Source organism: Frieseomelitta varia, unplaced genomic scaffold (assembly GCF_011392965.1).
Source record: "Frieseomelitta varia isolate USP_RPSP 00005682 unplaced genomic scaffold, Fvar_1.2 scaffold_341, whole genome shotgun sequence".
NCBI lineage: Eukaryota > Metazoa > Arthropoda > Insecta > Hymenoptera > Apidae > Frieseomelitta > Frieseomelitta varia.
In genome coordinates this window covers 360,606-378,448 of record NW_025110081.1, presented here as the reverse complement: position 1 = coordinate 378,448, position 17,843 = coordinate 360,606, and the positions used below count along the sequence as shown (strand labels likewise).

General features: G+C 35.5%; 1 protein-coding gene across 3 annotated transcripts in view; it reads left to right on the top strand.

The window, feature by feature from the left end:
- The window catches only part of LOC122530402 (neuroligin-4, Y-linked-like), a 294,079-nt gene that overhangs the window by 141,326 nt on the left and 134,910 nt on the right, over nt 1–17,843 (top strand). For 2 of the 3 annotated variants that reach the window (XM_043657316.1, XM_043657315.1), the window contains exon 2: nt 3,658–3,731. The exons of the other annotated variant lie outside the window; for it this stretch is intronic. The gene's annotated coding sequence lies outside the window, so the exon portion shown is untranslated. The remainder of the gene's footprint in view (nt 1–3,657; nt 3,732–17,843) is intronic. 3 annotated transcript variants of the gene reach the window in all.

Here is a 17,843-nt window from a genome sequence, read left to right as displayed (position 1 = left end):
CAATGTTCGACGAAGCTATTGATAAAACGAAGAACGTTACATAAAATTCATAATGAAACAATCGAACGCTTTTGTTCAGAATAATATGAAATAAATACTCCGAAATAAAATTACTTTCCTTTGGAACAATACGAAATACCATGAGATAAAATCTCAATTACTTCTGCGTTGGCAATTTCGTATCCTCGATAAAACGAGGTCACTTTAAACTATCGTCGCTAGTCCGATCATATACCATCTCAAGCTCAATCGCACGATTTCTCTATTCCATTTACCCAAAATACATATCACCGCCATTCTTCTCCTCCAACAATGAACATATTTGACTCTACAATGCTGACAGAATATATATATAAATCGGCATCATTCTATTCATCCAACCGTGCAAGATCACGACTAGCTATTTGTCTGGCTAAACACGATTCTCATTCTATTTGTCCCGTCACGCAACGTCTTCGTTCTACTTGCCCAGCTACGTACATACGAGCATCCACGACATTGTCTGATCAAATACTGCACATATCTACTTGTTCGACCGCATACTAGCTGTAACACTCTAGTTTGGTTACACGCTGTATATAATCTACTTGTTTACCCCGTACAGCGAAATACGCTACCTGTTTCGAAGTTTTGCGTACCTCTGGTTACTGGCACACCTGTTCCATTTGATTCTAAAGTCCTCTGCCGCGCCATAAACGTTCCTGTTCCACGCGTCTTACCGCGTACAGTCCTCTACCACTTATCCGACCGTGTACAGTCTCGTAGGCAACTTATTGGACACGATAGTGGTCTGAAGTGAATACTTGTTAAAATCTATCTGGTTTGCGAGTAAAATTTACTAAATAGAAGCCAGAGTTGCTCTACAAGAATTGCTTCTATCTCATTATTATTATTTTATTTGAATATTTTTGTCTTGCTCTAATTTTTATTTAAATTACTTTACTTCTGCAAACGTTTCGACGAAACAAGTGTCGACTTCGGTTTTACTGCAACATTTAGGTTCATCGTTATTCGTTAAACGTACTACGCCCCATCCCACTCGTTCGTGTCAGCTCACACGTGCATTGTTCGACTCCAGCTCGCGATAACTCAGGCCCGTACGTCAACCGGCTGACAAGATATCGTTCCGTGCTACTTGCCTCACGATACGTAATTCATTGCTACTTTACCAAAATAAAATCTCACGCTGTCGTTACCGTCGAACAAAATTTTGCACATTCGTGTTCCATGTACCAGGTTTTTTCCTAATGTTAGCGTTAATTTTTCATCGCACAGACGACGAAAAAACGTGGCAGAAGAAACTCATCCAAAAAATATCGTAATTAAATTCAATAAGATTTGAATTATTGAACGACAAGAATCCTGTCTGTGTTTTATAATAACGAATCTCTCGGTCGATTTTACCGAGAAATAATTGCATTGTTTCGATTAATTTCCCAAGTGAAAACTTGAGTGTTACAAGACGCGAAGTTTGGACAAATACGAAACACTCGACGGAACATTGAGCGTGCACGTGATACGTAATCGTGAGGCTGGTGTGCGCGTCTGAAAATTATAAAAAAATCCGGCTGATGTTTTATTCGTGCAGACGCATTTGGCGTGAGAATGGCCGAGTCCGCAGTGACGAAAGGCGTAATTTGTCGGACGACACAAAGGGCGGCGCGCGTCGGGTCGGTAAAATTTTTAATTCCTTGCGAGGAGACGCGGAGAGAAAGCCGGGACTCATTTGTTGCTGGGCAATTACGCCTGTGCAATACGGCATAATGGATGTGTAGGGAGGTGTAGAAGCGACTGGCAAGAAAGAATAAATACAACGCCGCTATAAAATATCCGGTTGCCTGCCTTCCCTTTCGGCAGCATGTATTTTAACTGAAAAATTACGGACTGCAGCAATTTTGTCCTTTGTAATAGCGATGGACACAATGATTTACGTAGATTTGTTTCAAAGAGCATAACTGAACGCTAATAAAAAAAAAAATTGTCAACATTCTAAGCTGTTACAACTTTGAAAGGCCAGAATTTGTTCTCCTTCAAATTTTCGCATCATTTGAACCTATGTTCTTGAAAATTGCAAAAACTCAAACGTCATTGAAAATGACAGAATACTGAGATTTCGTAAGTTTCTTTCGTTTAATCCCAAATACTTGAAGTTCAATAAAATGGCGAGACAAACTGTAGAGCAAATTTCAATCTTCAAGATTATTGTGGATACTTAATCGTGGAAAAACAGTTTTCGATATTAAAATAATTCTACTGTTAGATAACGTTATTCGTAAGTCTACAATGTTTTTTAAATTAAATTAACATTGCTCACTTATCTTCGATAAGTTTATATCTTTGAATTTATCAAATTACTTTCTTTAACCAGACCAGTGGCTAGAACATAAATTCAGTCATCTCTTCTGGAATATATTATTATATATATATATATATATATATATATATATATGGAATACGTATAAATTCCATTTTATAAAATTATGGATTATAATTTCCTTTTAAAACTCCATTTCGTTCGCCATTGTCATGATATTAAAATTCTTCCTTAGTCACATCGAACGACAGTAAAAGTAAAAACATCAACAGAAATGAACTCGCCGTGCTACTCTCCCGTGGTTTTCAATTAATGTATTCGAAAAGATATTTAAATAAAAACTTCGAAATACGGGAAATACGTTTTCATTAAAGCACCGGTGACGAATCAGCCGTTCAATTTGCGACCGGCGTCCGGTCAAATGAAAACGTATTGCTTAAAATAATTACAGAGACGCGAGAAGGATTGCTGCACGTGCAAACAGCGCAAATATTAAAAGGGAGAATTTTCGTACGGAGAGAAAAAGGGGGGAAAAAAAGAGGAACGTTTCGTCCAAGGAAAGGAGTAGACATTTGCATTAATCCTATACCAGGAAAGAAATTAATTTTTTAACTCTCGACCCGCTTCTACCGCTTTGCAGCTTGAAATCCCGTTCCGTAAGTTCGTTTCTTCTGTAAACTCTAAGCTGGCTTAATTTCGTTAAATCAGATTTATTATTAAATATTCGCGAAAATTCTGCAGGAACATCGTTATGTTCCCATCCCCCTCTTCTCTCTCTTTCTATCTCTTTCTCGATGCGAGAAAAATATTTGGAGTTCTCGTCTAAATGGTATGCTCACAATCGTTCTTCAAGCAGTTGAATAACTTACAAATTATTTCGAACGTTAAACGTCTCTGAAAACGTCGAACAAATTTTTTTCGTAATTAGATCCAACACGAGATTTGAAGATTTACGTGAAATAAAATTCAAAAACGTGGAGTTTCTAAAAAAATTACCGATTAGCATCGTTTGAGTTTCACTGTGAAATAAATTATATCAAATATTTTTGAATTTTAGATTATTTTTTTTTTTTTTGAAACGGTTCCGCTGTTAAATAACATTTTTTAAACGTTCAAAAAAATAACAACGACACGCGTTTAATCTCGAAATTGAATGAAAAAATTTTTTTTGCCAATCTATCGAATTTTGGCAATCTATCGAACTACGACAAACACGAGATACGAAACAATGTTTTTCATCAATGACATTCGGATTTTTGAAGAAATATAAACACCAATAGAATTTTTGTTGATAAAACCCGATGAAATATTTGTTTGAAAATGTTTCCTTCGGTTTATTACAGAAGTAGCGGGTGAAATTCCAGGAGAACCGGAAGGTGGCAAAAGAAAGGAGGATTTATCTTGCATTTCCAACCTGGTAAGTTTCAATGGCAGCCACATATCACTGCACAATGGCAAAATAACACTCTTTGATGCAACACGCTAGCAAAAATGAAAAATTCAAAATATTAATCTGCTTTTCTCTTCCTCTTTCTGTGTCTAGTTAATTAAATAATCCCGTAACATTTCGCAACGAAACTTTGTCGATCATTCTGATGAAATTTCAATAATTCATACTTCTTTCGCTTCAAAGTTTTACCCCGCTTTTCTAATATTCAAAATTACGGATTCTAAAATTTAGACATAAAATTAAAATTCATAATAAAATAAAATTTATAATGTTTAATGTTAATTTTATAAAATTAAAATAATGAAATAAAATTTAAAATTCATACGTTGAAGTTATTACAATTTTACTTGTCGAAAACAGTAATTTTCGTGACATTCTTCGCTCGTATAAGAATATTTCAATCATTCACAATGATCAATACTGAGATTTCGACATCCTCATCACACAGATAAATTTTCTCGATATCGAATATGTAACATTGTTTTATTTCTCGATGTTCTCGTTAATCGACGATAGGATCAAACTCGCCAAATGGCTAAATTTTGACTGGCCAAAAATTCCAACTTCAAACAAACGACGTTTCATACTAATACAGAGAACCTAATACGAAAGACAGTATCAAAAAATGTTCACCGCTCGTACATCATCCCCATTCTACCTATTGTTTCGCTAACAAAAGTTCTCGCGGGCTGACACGCGCGTTTCCATTACATTTCCCTCGAAATACGTGTCCAACGTGAAAAAGAAACGATCCTGCATGACGTACGACGGGAATATTTCCGATTTCGAGAGGCCACATACGCGACCAAGGAATATCACGCGGGTGTCTCGATCCGCGTCATCTGTGGCTCGCGAATTTCACCGAAATTCTCAGGCTCGTGACCTCGAGACAACGAGTTTTGTCAGCGATCTCGATAATAAAGCCGACGAAAATTTACGCCATCGCGATGCTGTTAGATCTTCGAGGAGGAAGATGCTTGCTCACGGCTCTAGTAATTGAAATTTTTGGGGGGAAAAATTAAAAATTATCATTAAAGTCATCGAGTCGTTCGAGCGTGACGTTGACAATTTATAATGATCATTATTCAATATAAAATTCTCATGTATTGCAAAAAGAAAGATTGAATAACTTCTTTATTTCATATTTCTACTTTTTTGTTTAATAATTTTAATACTTTAAGTAAGTATTAAAGAGAATAAATAACTAAGTAAAATTGAAATTAAAGAGCAGATTGGATCTATGCTATTTTCGATAAAAATCACAGACGTATGTATATTTTATCATGCCTAATTTATGTATGTATGTATGTTTTAACTTTTGCATAATTATATATCACGTGTTAATTAATTATGCATCATATATACACCATCATGAACAACAATATGTATTAATTATGTATACATGTTTGATGTAATTTGTATGTTATTATCATTCGTGTTATTTAAACCCACGAAAGTGATGAAAGAGTCTAAATCTGAGAGACATTAAACGCTGTTCGAAAAGGATAAAGAAACGAAACAGCGATAATCCATTTTTGGCTACAGTCAACTCGCTGCTCAGTTTCTCGTCCGCTTCCTTCCACTCGTCTGCGTTTCCCTTTGACTTTAACTACTGCCAGTAACCAGCCAGCTACCGGAACAACTTCTCTCTCTCTCTCTCTCTCTCTCTCTTGAGAAGTCTAACGACACACTTGCCTTTTCCACTTGCCACCGCTGTGACTGCGTGAACACACTGCCGTGCCAGTTGCTTGGTAATATATCGCGGCAGCTTGTTTGTTCCTTGACGAGCAAATACGAGCAAGTGAAATCGTCAACAACTGATCGCAGTTGATTTCTCAACGATTGCCAAGAGAAAGAGGAGATGTCGCGAACAGAATTCTAGAGAAAATTTTTAACGAGTGCAAGTTCTCAAGAACAAGAAATGACAGACGAGCGAAGGCTAGTTGATTTTTTGAGGATATTTGATGAGGAAACAAACTTTTAAAGACCGCTGGCCGGTAGTTTTTCGAAAGATTCTTACAAAAAGACACAAATTACAGGGATACTCATGAGTAATGTCGTTTTTTTTCAAATTTAATAAACATTACAAATTAATTATTAAATAAAATAAAAATTTGTACAGTATCTTGTAGATACCCCTAGTAATTAATCTTTCAAATATACAAAGAATAATTCTAGCGAGATAAACATGAACGCGCAATCTTCTTCGCGAAAGGTTTCAGTTGATTTTTTTCAGCGACGAGAGAGTAAAGAATTAAAAATCAACGTATAAATTTCGTGATTTTTTCGAATTTTTAAGAGACTCTCAAAAGTCAAACGAACGACGTTTCTGATAAAAAAAAAAAAAAAAAAAAAACAGTGCGAGTGAATAAGGAAGAAACAGCGCGGAAACGTTCTGTCGAAACGGAAATGCTCGCCGATAGCATTGTACCAAATCAGCATTCAATCCCGAATCTAAATAATCCTAAGCTAAACGCATCGATCCGTGGAACACGGGCAATCTGTTAGCGGGAAGCACGTAGGAGTGTCTGAAATTCAGGGGAACCTGTTCACCGGATTGTGCCCGGCCTCCTGGCATCGGTTTCAACTCGAGACATCGATTCGCGTTGAATTAGGTGGCCGCCTGAAAATTCTGGCTATCCGACATGCATTGGACTCTGTTCAATTACTGGCACCGCCCTTTATCCTTGAGAATCCCGGAAATCTGGAAACGACCGGATTAATCGAGATCACCGACGAAATTACTCGCGGTTTATGAGAATTGCCATTCCCACCAGGCGGGATAAAAAAAAAAACTTCGCACGTCTTCCGCGCGAATTGCCTATTTTTCCAACGTTTCAATTATTTCGTCGCCGATGAATTTCACTCGTCGCGTTGGCCATTTTTGACCGTTTTTGACAATATATTTCTATACTCGACGGCGAGAAAAGTACGACGAGTATATTTTTTCCGATCCTTTCGTTCAATTTTTTTTCAACTATACTTTGTGATTAAATACGCAAGTACAAGTTTCAAACTGGTTCTGAAACCGTAAGTACGATATTTTCGTTTAATGACAACTTTAATTAATTTTTAGTTTCCAAATTTCTAATTTTTGGTTGCTAATTGTCTTGAGAAATGACGCGACAATCTCTAAATTCAAAAATACATAGTACGAGCGCTTTCCCTTCAAATCAATAACCTTTCTTTGCAATATAACATGTGTTAGATACTGCGTACTAACAATTAGGATATTCCGATAAAATTGGTAAACGTTGAAATTTCCAAAAGTAGAGTAACGCCGGTTCTTTACACGAAACTAAAATTTTTTTTGCATCTTTTGTATTATCATTCCTTTTTATTTCAATATAGAAACTATTGAATAAATTAATCGAAAAAATGTATAAATTATACTATTTAACAAACAGACAATTCACCATAAAGAATTAATTTCCTTCAAATTCAATAATTTTACAACATCAGAACGAACGAGGACAGCTCACAGAAAAAAAACGAAAATTTCTTTTCTTTGTTCGAGAATAACGATCATATTATCGAAAAGGAAAGAAAACAAAAACTCTAGAATAGCTTTATTCAATTTTTTGAAAGTTTAAACGTTTCCAATGGCAAGAACGATCTCCTTTAATGGCACCGCAGGGAAATTGCACATTTTCCCGTCCCCGTTGAAAATTTTCCAGCACAGCAAAGTGTAATACAATGCGCGCCCGTTAAAATGAACGCTCACGTTCCGCATAAATCCGGCCAATTTTTTCCTGCGATCGTGAACGCAATAAACATTGATCAGGCTCGTTCTTTATCCCGCGACGCTATAAAACACCGCGAAAACCAAATCCGAAAGTCGATCGTTGAAACGATTCGCGCAATTCTCCGTTGGAAAATCTGTGCTTTAAGACGCGTCTATGTTTCGTAGAAAATAAATATTACGTTAAATATTTATTTAATTAATTCCAACCTCCCACTAAGAGACTTGGATTCTCACTCGTTCGTCTACAGTGATCTTTTTTTTGCGGTTCGTAATGCCAAATAAAATGATATAATTAGTATCTTATCTAATCTTGCATTTACGCTACATTAACTGCTTATCCTCCAAGTAATCAATATCTTATCTACTTCTACATTTACACTTCATTACGCTCAAAAGAAAATTCTATCTGAAAGGTCTACGGAAATTCGTGGCGCGAGTGTAACCTTTTTCCGTAATCTTCGCGAGTTACAATTTTTATTTTCTTTAGATTTAAAAGAGACTGTACTAGCTCACTGAAGTGAATGAAACTGAAACAATGCAACGTTATTGAAAAACTATAACGTATATATAACGTAAATATGAATATAATATTAAGCAATTTGTACTTCTTTACTTTGCCTCTTTTCTTTCATTTAGTGTAGTTTTAATATTTGATGTAGATTTTGATTATCTTTCAGATAACGATATCCCAAAGAAAATCGAGTAACTCCGAAACTAAATCGTTAAAACCAAAATTATTAAACAAGCACGTAACAAAATTGTTACATTCTAAAGTCTATCCTAAACAAATCACTTTTTCCGTGTCCGTGAAAATATAAAATTTCACGAAACTCCACAGTCTAATTATTACCAATTTCAATTATTCATTATTCTACTTAACGCAAAGTTATAGAAACAAGTCTCTATCTTATTAATTCACCAAATTGAATTGCGTAAAAAATACCCAGAAGACACTCTTGGATATTTTAAAGAATGGCGATTAAGAGTTAAGAATCGAAAGAACATCCGCTGCCACTAAACACTCGAAAGAATAACAACACGGAAGCAATCGTAGAGCCGTCAACCCGAAATAGCAAATAAAAAGGAACGTGGAAAGGAAACGTGATTCGCTGCAGGTCATTCGAATGTTTATGCGTCTCGATATCGTTGTGTCTGGCCATGTCCATTATTTCTTTATTTTTTCTTTTTTTTTTTTTTTTTAGAAGCGCCGATAGGCCGTGCCAAAGTGGCCTGGCAGCGTCGAAAGATCAACACGCGTTCGAATTACAAAGTCCTCGCTACGTCTGACTCGCGCAGGACTCGTATCACTGGCTGACTTTTCTACCAATTTCAAACGTCAGTTTTCTCCAATTGGCGATTAACTCCCGGCCACTATGTGCGACCGCGACTCTTAAACAATTCCCAGCTCGAACAACACAATGCATACAGAGGAGGGAAACTTTATGCGGAACTCGCTGGTTCCGCGGGGAAATTGCATTTAGAGCGGGACGCCAAGCCAACGACGTGCGTATGCCTCTGCTGTGGACAGTTGTTGTAATTGTTTGATTTATATGAAAATTGGAAACAGCCATGAGCTGACCTCGTTGGCCGCGGTGAGCGACGTAATAAGTCTGCGATTTATCGCGTGTTGATTCCACTTGAGGAAATCTCAATTTATTCTAATATGTAACACGTCAATTTGTTTCTAACGATATAATTAATACGATTGTAATGACATATAATGTATCGTATAATGTTTTATTATTATAATTTATATATATATATATTAATTATTAAGTAATATATAATGTGTTATATATTATATTTGATCTAATTTAATTTACTTATAGAAAATTATTACTATACATATCTATAGTAATAGTATGATTGTAATAATATAAATCATATTATAGTAATACATTATACAATATATTGTGTTTATTATAATCGTATTAATTACATTATTTAATCTACACATCACCACTTCTCTTTTCAGTATAACCTCAGTATTCGATTGGTAGATATTACGAATAACTAACTTAAGATTAATTAATCAGAATAATTATGTTGCGCTACATATTATATATTATATCATTTGCACGTCAAAATTCGATGTGATTTAATAAACATAAAGTACAAACACGTCTTTCATGGAATTCCCATTTTAAGACAATTCCCCGTTCTATCTCCAAATTATTTGATCTAAAGGTCCACCAGCGATCATTTCGAAACGTGAACGTCATCAGATGGACGTCAGAACGATGATTGTCGAGGGACACTCGACTCACACCTCATGGTGTGACATGACGAAAGCGTGAGACTTGGACCGTGAGCGGTTTTCAAGCCAGCAAATCATTGTGGTGAAACGTAGGACAGGGTTGCAATTACATTGAGCTTTAGTGAACTAACCCATGGGCTGGTCGGACGATTGGAAATCCTGGGGCCAGGTACGTAACCCACGACCACCTACGTACTATTAGGTGTTCACCTAGCTGGATCGTGCACACGCGATTTAGTTGAACGTTGTAGATAAATTTCTGCAGACGCTTGCCCATTCCTTTGACCCGTAACGCCCTTCGATTACACGGTGAAATCGGCGTCCAACGTAAAAAGTAAGGGCCTCTCGTTCGCCTTTAATGAGTCGGCACGAACAAACGATCGCTTCCCCGATTTTACTGAGATTTCCATCGGACGCGAACGAAAATATGCTTGTACGTACAGTTGCTCACAAAGATGTTCGAATATCTATTTGATTCTCAATCCCTTAAAATTTATTTATTACGTGCTTAAATGTGGCAACTAACAGCTTCATCAACAATATCTTTATCGTAATAATAAAATTAAGTTATTAGTTAATTGTATATTCTCGAACAAAATATTCGTACGCTTAAATGAAATTCGTACGCCTAATATGAAAAGTAGTCGTGTGCTATTGTGTATGTTGTGCAAAAATATTTAATGAAAGACAAATATGATTGCGTTGGTAAAGTTTGAGACCAATTTGAAAATATATGTGAAATTTACAATATATATGTATTCAGTATTAATAAATATGGTATTATTAAATATTTTAACTTATAAATATAATTAATTTAATTATACGTTAAAATAATTTAACTTACAATTATAATTAATAAACTTAATAAATATGGTGCTACTAAATATTTTAACTTATAAATATAATCAATAATTATTTAGATACCTTTGGAAAATTTACTCACATACGGTACGACTGAATACTGAATCACATTGATATCGCGAATTGTGATTGTTTAAACCTTTTGTGGCTTGTATTAAACATCTTCTAATTATACTATATATTCTAGATTTGTTTCAAACGTGACAGTTGAGCCTCGCTGCAATGTTAATGAAACTTTATATATAACACGCTCGTAATATGTACATAAGAGTAGTCTGTGATAAATCTTCGAATAATTCCGTCGGCCACTCTAACTTACCGACTTATTTAAAAATTTAGATATCACGGGGAATGTTCCCGCAAGACAGCTCGTCGCGATAAGCTCGTCTTACGCGTACTGATTAATTTACATTGTCTAAAGACATTGTGTTTTAGAGTAAGAAGCTTCTAATCGTAAGATAAGCTGGTGGCAGAATTTAAGATAATTCCCGCAATTAATCTTCTTACGTGTAATTTGCTCCAAGATGTAACAAATGATTTTATATCAAGATGGAAAGTTAAAGTATATTCTTCCACGTGTTTGTGACAGTGAAAAGAAAACAATTGTACGCTGACATAAAAATTAAATGAACAGATTCTATTGCTTTGTTATCCTAATATGTGATTATATGAATATAATACGATATATTATCATAATAAAATTATTACTCAAGTAGTATTTTTTAGTAGTTTGGTTACTCATGTATAGTAACTCATGTCAAATTCTTATAGAGAATTTAGGATAGTTCTATATTGTATTTTTTTGAGATTATTAGCAAAATTCAATTAAATTAACAGTTTCAAAAAACACTGATTACGATTGAAAATTCTGAATTGTTATGATCTCCGACTAGTTGACACGTTGGCGAGTTTCATCGTGATACAATATTTTGATCAAATATCCCGTGTCTCGCGTGGTCGATGAATTAGAATCTCAATAGTATCTCTACATCATCCTAACGATACCTCGAAGTTATAAAAATATTTCTAGCTCAACATGTACATACATATAGAACATTCAAAACCACGTATACAAAGACAGACCGATCCAAATCTTTCTTCACCTCCGACGATCACGCGTCGTGCGCGCGCGCGCGCGCACGCACGCACACACACACACACACACACACACACACACACACACACACACACACACACACACACACACACAGATGGGTAGGTTTCCAGACGGCGAACTTCGACAATAAGCACAAACGCGCCACGGTCTACGGTATAAAAACGCGATTAACCCGTGCCTGGGCCGGTAATCGCGGCTCGTAAATAAAATTGCATTACGCGTAATATCTGCTCGTACGGATCGCCGGCCGTGACTAATGCGCCGCCTCGTTAGACGCAACGACGGCTCGTTTGCGGATTACTGGCGTCTTTTGTATTGGCACGGACCGGCCAACGCCACTAACCAAAAAAAGAAAAAAGAAAGGAGAACTGAAGAAAGAAAGAGAAATGGGGGGGGGGGGAGTGAAGCAAAGGTAGGGAGGGAATATATTCCGTTAACCCGAGACCGTTCCTTCAGCGTAGCAATAAAGACGACTGAGCGAATAACGGGGCCACAGGCCAGGGGAAGCATTCCACAGGGAACCGTGGCCAACCGTCTGCTGGACGCTGGGATGCCAAAAGACCTTGGAATGCGTACAAACTGTCGGGGGTAAGAAGAGCGGGCGTTTATTCTGATGTCTTAGAAGGATCTTCGAGCTGCCGATGTATTATTGTGGTTTTATTATATCGTTGAAATATATAAGGGAGAAGAACAATGGGGAAGGCTCTTGAAAGAACACAAGCAATGGGTTGTGAAATAAATATGTTGGTTGTCGAGTGTGGACGTGCGAGGAGAAATTCGTACGAAATAAGTATTCGATCTCTCTTAGTATTCGTTGGTCTTTTAGTCTTGATAGATACTCTCGTACTTCAATATCGATATTTCTCGGTGTTTCGTTCGGTATTTTGAAATACGATGTTTGTCAATGTTTGAACACGTAATATATCGAAGAAATGGTATAATATATTAAAGAAAGTTTAGGTTAATCATTTAATATTAATTTAATATTAATAATCTTTTCATTAATAATCTTTATCATTTAATAATCTTTTATAGTTGAACGATAGAAATAGAAGATACAGAATAAAAAGATTTTGAGAGGATGAAATTCGTGAAAAGATGCAACAATTTTATTCCAGCAATTAATTTTTACATATTGAAAATATATAGAAAAATCAACGTACTGAATATTCAATACCTAAAATTTTTGAGAAACTTATTAATCGGGATTTTAAGAATTTTAAGCTATCGAATCATATCCGAGTCAACGATTTAAAATTTTCGAAGCGTTGGAGAACTTTGAAACTTCGAACATCCGCCACTGCAAGAAGCACGGATCACAAAAAAAATTATAAGCATGATAAACTGTTTTTTCAAGGAACGTTAGAAATTTATAGTAATATTGATTCAAGCACGGTATATTGATCTGTTAATTATGAAACAAGAAGCAAAAACCGATAAACGCGAAATTAGTTACGAAGTTATTGGAAATTAATGGAAACTATTGGAATATTGGATACTGATATCGGAATAAAAACCGCAATCCTACGATAACAATAAGTAAAATTTTCTTCGCTTCTCTTCACCAATTACCTCGTTTCTTCAAATACAAAAAAAAGTCCGGATCTAAAATGTATAAAAATTAATACTAAAAATTTATGACTGGAGAAAATTAATTAACTGACCAACTGTAACTGAACTTGATAGTCTATCTAGAATTACCAAACGTATTTTTTTACTCTTTACCTATTTACTCTTCAAATTAGAAATAGTGTAATCCTCAATTGCTTAAGTCTCGTCAGATATAGTGTCCAAGTGTTCATTTTTAATGCTAATAAATATGATTCTTTAAGAGATTCCCAAGTATTCATTCGTATTCAATTAATAATCTCAAGTTCGATTTGACAAAACGTTCACAGTCGCCTGCTGCAACACTAAACTCAAGTCGAATACCTAGTTTCCAACCTAGTTTTTGCAACGTATACATCTTTTGGTAAACCTAGTACGTACTCTCACGATGACCACGAAAATGACACTTTTCAATTCCATCATTTTCATCAGAAGCGTGACGACAAAACCAAAGCGAACCAAAGCCCCGTTCCGAGCCACCTGAACTAGTTCCCTCTTTGACGTCAAGACGTTAAACAGAACAACCAGAAACTCTCATCCTCTCAAAACTCGACAATCGAGACATTAACGGCGAGCAACAACGCGCGTCGAAACATCAAACGCTCGCCTGCTGCCGGAACGATAACAATTAACGGTCGTTAATTCTCGCTAACGAGGGACAATATCGGCGAGTGGAGAGGCCCCGAAGTAAGCTCGCCTGGCGAGTCGATCCAATTAACGAGCGGCGCGATCTTCGTTCCTTGGAAGTTCGCATCGCGACGCAACGACGCGGCATAAATTCCCGAGCTGAAACATCGCTCGAAGCCGTTGCTACTTTACCATCTCGCGTCTCGTGTATCCGTTTGCGACTCGCCCCGAGGCGAGATGAACAACACCTCCCTCCCCCCCCCCCACCCTCTTACGAAAACTCGCGCTGTAAACCAAAAGGGAATTGGCCAGACTGGCGAGGAAGCTTCGAATTTCTGTCTCTTTAGTCATGTAATCGGAGAGACGATCTCAGGCGGCTGGCTTTGTTAAACAACTTGTCCTTGGATCTGCCGCGACGCGAAAACGAAGACGGGGATGCCTGATGGGGATTTGTCCCGATTGCTACACACCCCTGTGATAGCAGTTTGCGACTATCATCCTCGTACGATCGTTTATGGAAACCGTTTGGGTTGGGTTGGGTCTGATAGTTTGGTTGGTAGACGGTTTATTAGGATGGTTATTGGTTGCAACGCTCGTTTTTTTTTTTTTTTTTTTTTTTTTATTCGCCAACTTCCCTCTGATCGAGTATTGATCGAGCTTTTCTCGTTAAAAATCATATTCATGCTACGATAAATTTCCTCGTCTCCTTTATATTCTTTTTACAGGTGTGAAACTTAAAAATAATAAATTAAATTTATAATCTATACGCAAGGTGAGTCACACAACGCGAGTCTCTACCACGAATCTTCGAAACTTACGTGTTTGAGTCTTTTATGTCAATTTTTTTTTTACCAGATACTGTGTGCTTCTATACTTCTACCATGCAATTTTTCTGATAAAACAGTTGCTTCTGAAACACATACTTTGGAAGTTATTTGGGGTGAACAAGTTACGTGATTCATTCCGTTATTTTACGTGTTTCCTGTTAAGAATTATGTACGTATACGTAAAATATGTATTAAAATATCATACATACAATAAATGAACGAATACTATTAATGGACGGTATTCTAGAACTAGTTTGTTTATTATATGATACTCCACTGTATTAGAATATTAATATGCTTATCGCATTTTTAGTTAACTATTTTAATTTTTTTTTTTGTGATGCCCTCTTGAAATATTAAAAACACAAAACTTAGCCTGCTTTAATTGGGATTTGTGAACGTGATAGGATAATCGGTATTACGTTGCATCACGGTAGAATATTAATTACTATTTATCAAAAGATACAACGTACGTGTTTGTTAGGTTCTCTCGTTGCAAATTATTTTGAACCAACGAGTGAGCTTCGAATAATCTCCGAAAGCTGTGTAATCTATTTAGCATTTATTGTTTGTTCAGTTTCATAGAGTAATTAACGAAGCAGGATATTCGCGCAGTAACATCGCGAGAACTCGTATTTATCAAATATCGAAAGCGATGTATCTATTAGTAAATTTACCTCGTTACAAATTATTATTATCTCGAATATTATTATCTTAGTATTGTCAGCAGGAGATTGTCAGTGTATTTTCAAAGATAATGATTGTTCCAATAGACGATTTAGCGTACTTATCTCAATCACTCGTCTCACATCGAATCGTGCTCTTCCAATTCATGAATTTCGAAAGAAAGAATCCTCAATGACAATTTTAACTTTTGAAGTTTTCAAATCGAAGATTAAATAAAAATCGTACGTAACCTTTCGACACTTGTTTCAATAGATCGAATATGATATTACAACTACAGATGAGACCAAGACAATCCTTCAGCTAAGAAAATTGAGAAAAGAAGATCGTAATTGGAGTCAACCATTGAGCATTATCGGCAGAAAATGAAGTATACCCGAGTATATCTAAGATTTGATTTCGAGACCAGGGAAAATAATGTGATCGCGAGAAGATTGCTCTCAAGGAATATTCCCAAGAATATTCAATTCGCTTCTTTCGCCGAGTGTGTAATTGAAATTCAGCGAATTTGTCAGACATTGGGGATTTAATGGGAACACGGTTGCAGCAAGTTCGTTCGCGAGTGGCGTGACAGTGCGTGAATGACATTAAGCGAAGGAAGTTCCTCGACGAATTTGTCCTTTCATTGCGCGATATTAGATAAGAGCAAGTGGAATCTTCATAAGTGACGTTCAACTTGAAGCAGCGAATGTCTCGGAACGGATATTGAATTTCAGTTCGTTTCACACGCCGTTGGAAGCCGTGCAAAATGCAATTAGAAGAATTACAGAGACACCCTGTACGCACCCTTCGAACAGTAATCAACGAAACGTGTGGAAATTATAATATAATATCTTATAATATCAGAACTGTTAATGAAATCATTGAGACATTTAATAAGAAAGAAAATATAATATATGTAAAGAAAACACAGGTATTGTAAATGGTATTCGTGAATCGCAACTTGTTTTTAAATAATTACTAAAGAAAACACAGGTATATGTAAATGGTATTCGTGAATCGCAACTTGTTTTTAAATAATTACTTCTAGTAATTATTTCTTTTTTAAATTAATTTTTACTGAGTAACCGTAATTTCAAATTTATTATTTCATTTTTCCTACCATTATTACGAGACATAAATTTATTATTATTTTCGTTTTATTTCTTACTATTGTTATTTTTATTTTTTTTTTCAGAGTATTATATTTCATTTCTTTGTCAAGTTAAAGGGCAAAAAACGTTCGCGACTATTCAAAGGTATACAAAGAATTTCGTTTTACATTCGTTCGCAGTCACCGCTTTGTTCCGCAGTTCTCTGACAATGAAACGAGAATACAGCTAGAGTATAAACAAACGGAGAATATAAGAAGTTTAAAACATAAACGATATGAATATTCATTTTGTGTACTGCTTATTTACTTGGTATGCATACATATAATTAAATGAAATCAAATCTATTGAATTAAATTTACTAAAAAAAAAAAAAATTAAAACTTTCTATTGACAGAACTTGAACATTTCTTGAGATTTCAAACAAGGACCATTGATTCTTATTTAAAAACTATTGAAAATGCCAAAATTGTTCGATTTAATTTGAATCCAATTCCTATCTATCTATTAAAACAAAAAAAAATACACTATTAATCACAAAAACTATAACAACATTCAAAGCCAATTGTTTTCATTTTACGCACAAATCGCATTTATTGAAGCTTCTAGTAGAGCAGAGAAGTGTAAATTAAATTAGAATAAAAAAAAAAAAAAAGCGAAAGGAAAGCGTTAAAACGCGTTCGTTTTATGGATGGAAATTGTTGATCGACGAGGAGAATCACCCCTGACGGTGAATTTTCCAGGATGCATTTCAATCTATCTTCTCCGACTGTCTATTATTCTAGATAGCGGGAATCCTTCAATGGTAAATGGATGATATAAGTCTCGGTCGAAGAGATTCCCGTGGATGAAAGCAGTTGCATGACTAAAGACTGGCCAGTGCATGTGCATGATATCGAGAAAAATCATATATAGTAGTCCATGTAGTGATCACTTTTACGAGCTGCTTTTCTAACGTATCTTTCTGTTTATCAAAATACAGAATTTGACGACTTGATGATACATAATTTTTTAATCTTTCTTTCTAATTTTTATAAAATAATTATATTTTTTAGAGGATCAAAGTAGTGTTTAAAGACGAATGCATTCTTGATTTGTTAAACGCTTCTCATTTGACGTTAAAATTTTAGACTTTTGGTAATTTTGGCGAGGATTAAATTGGAGCTCTCAAGAAAAAAAAAATGTTAATTGTGTTATTTGTTGGTTACTTGGGCGCTTTTATCTTATAATTAGTCTAAAGTAGAGAATTACGTTCTTTTGAA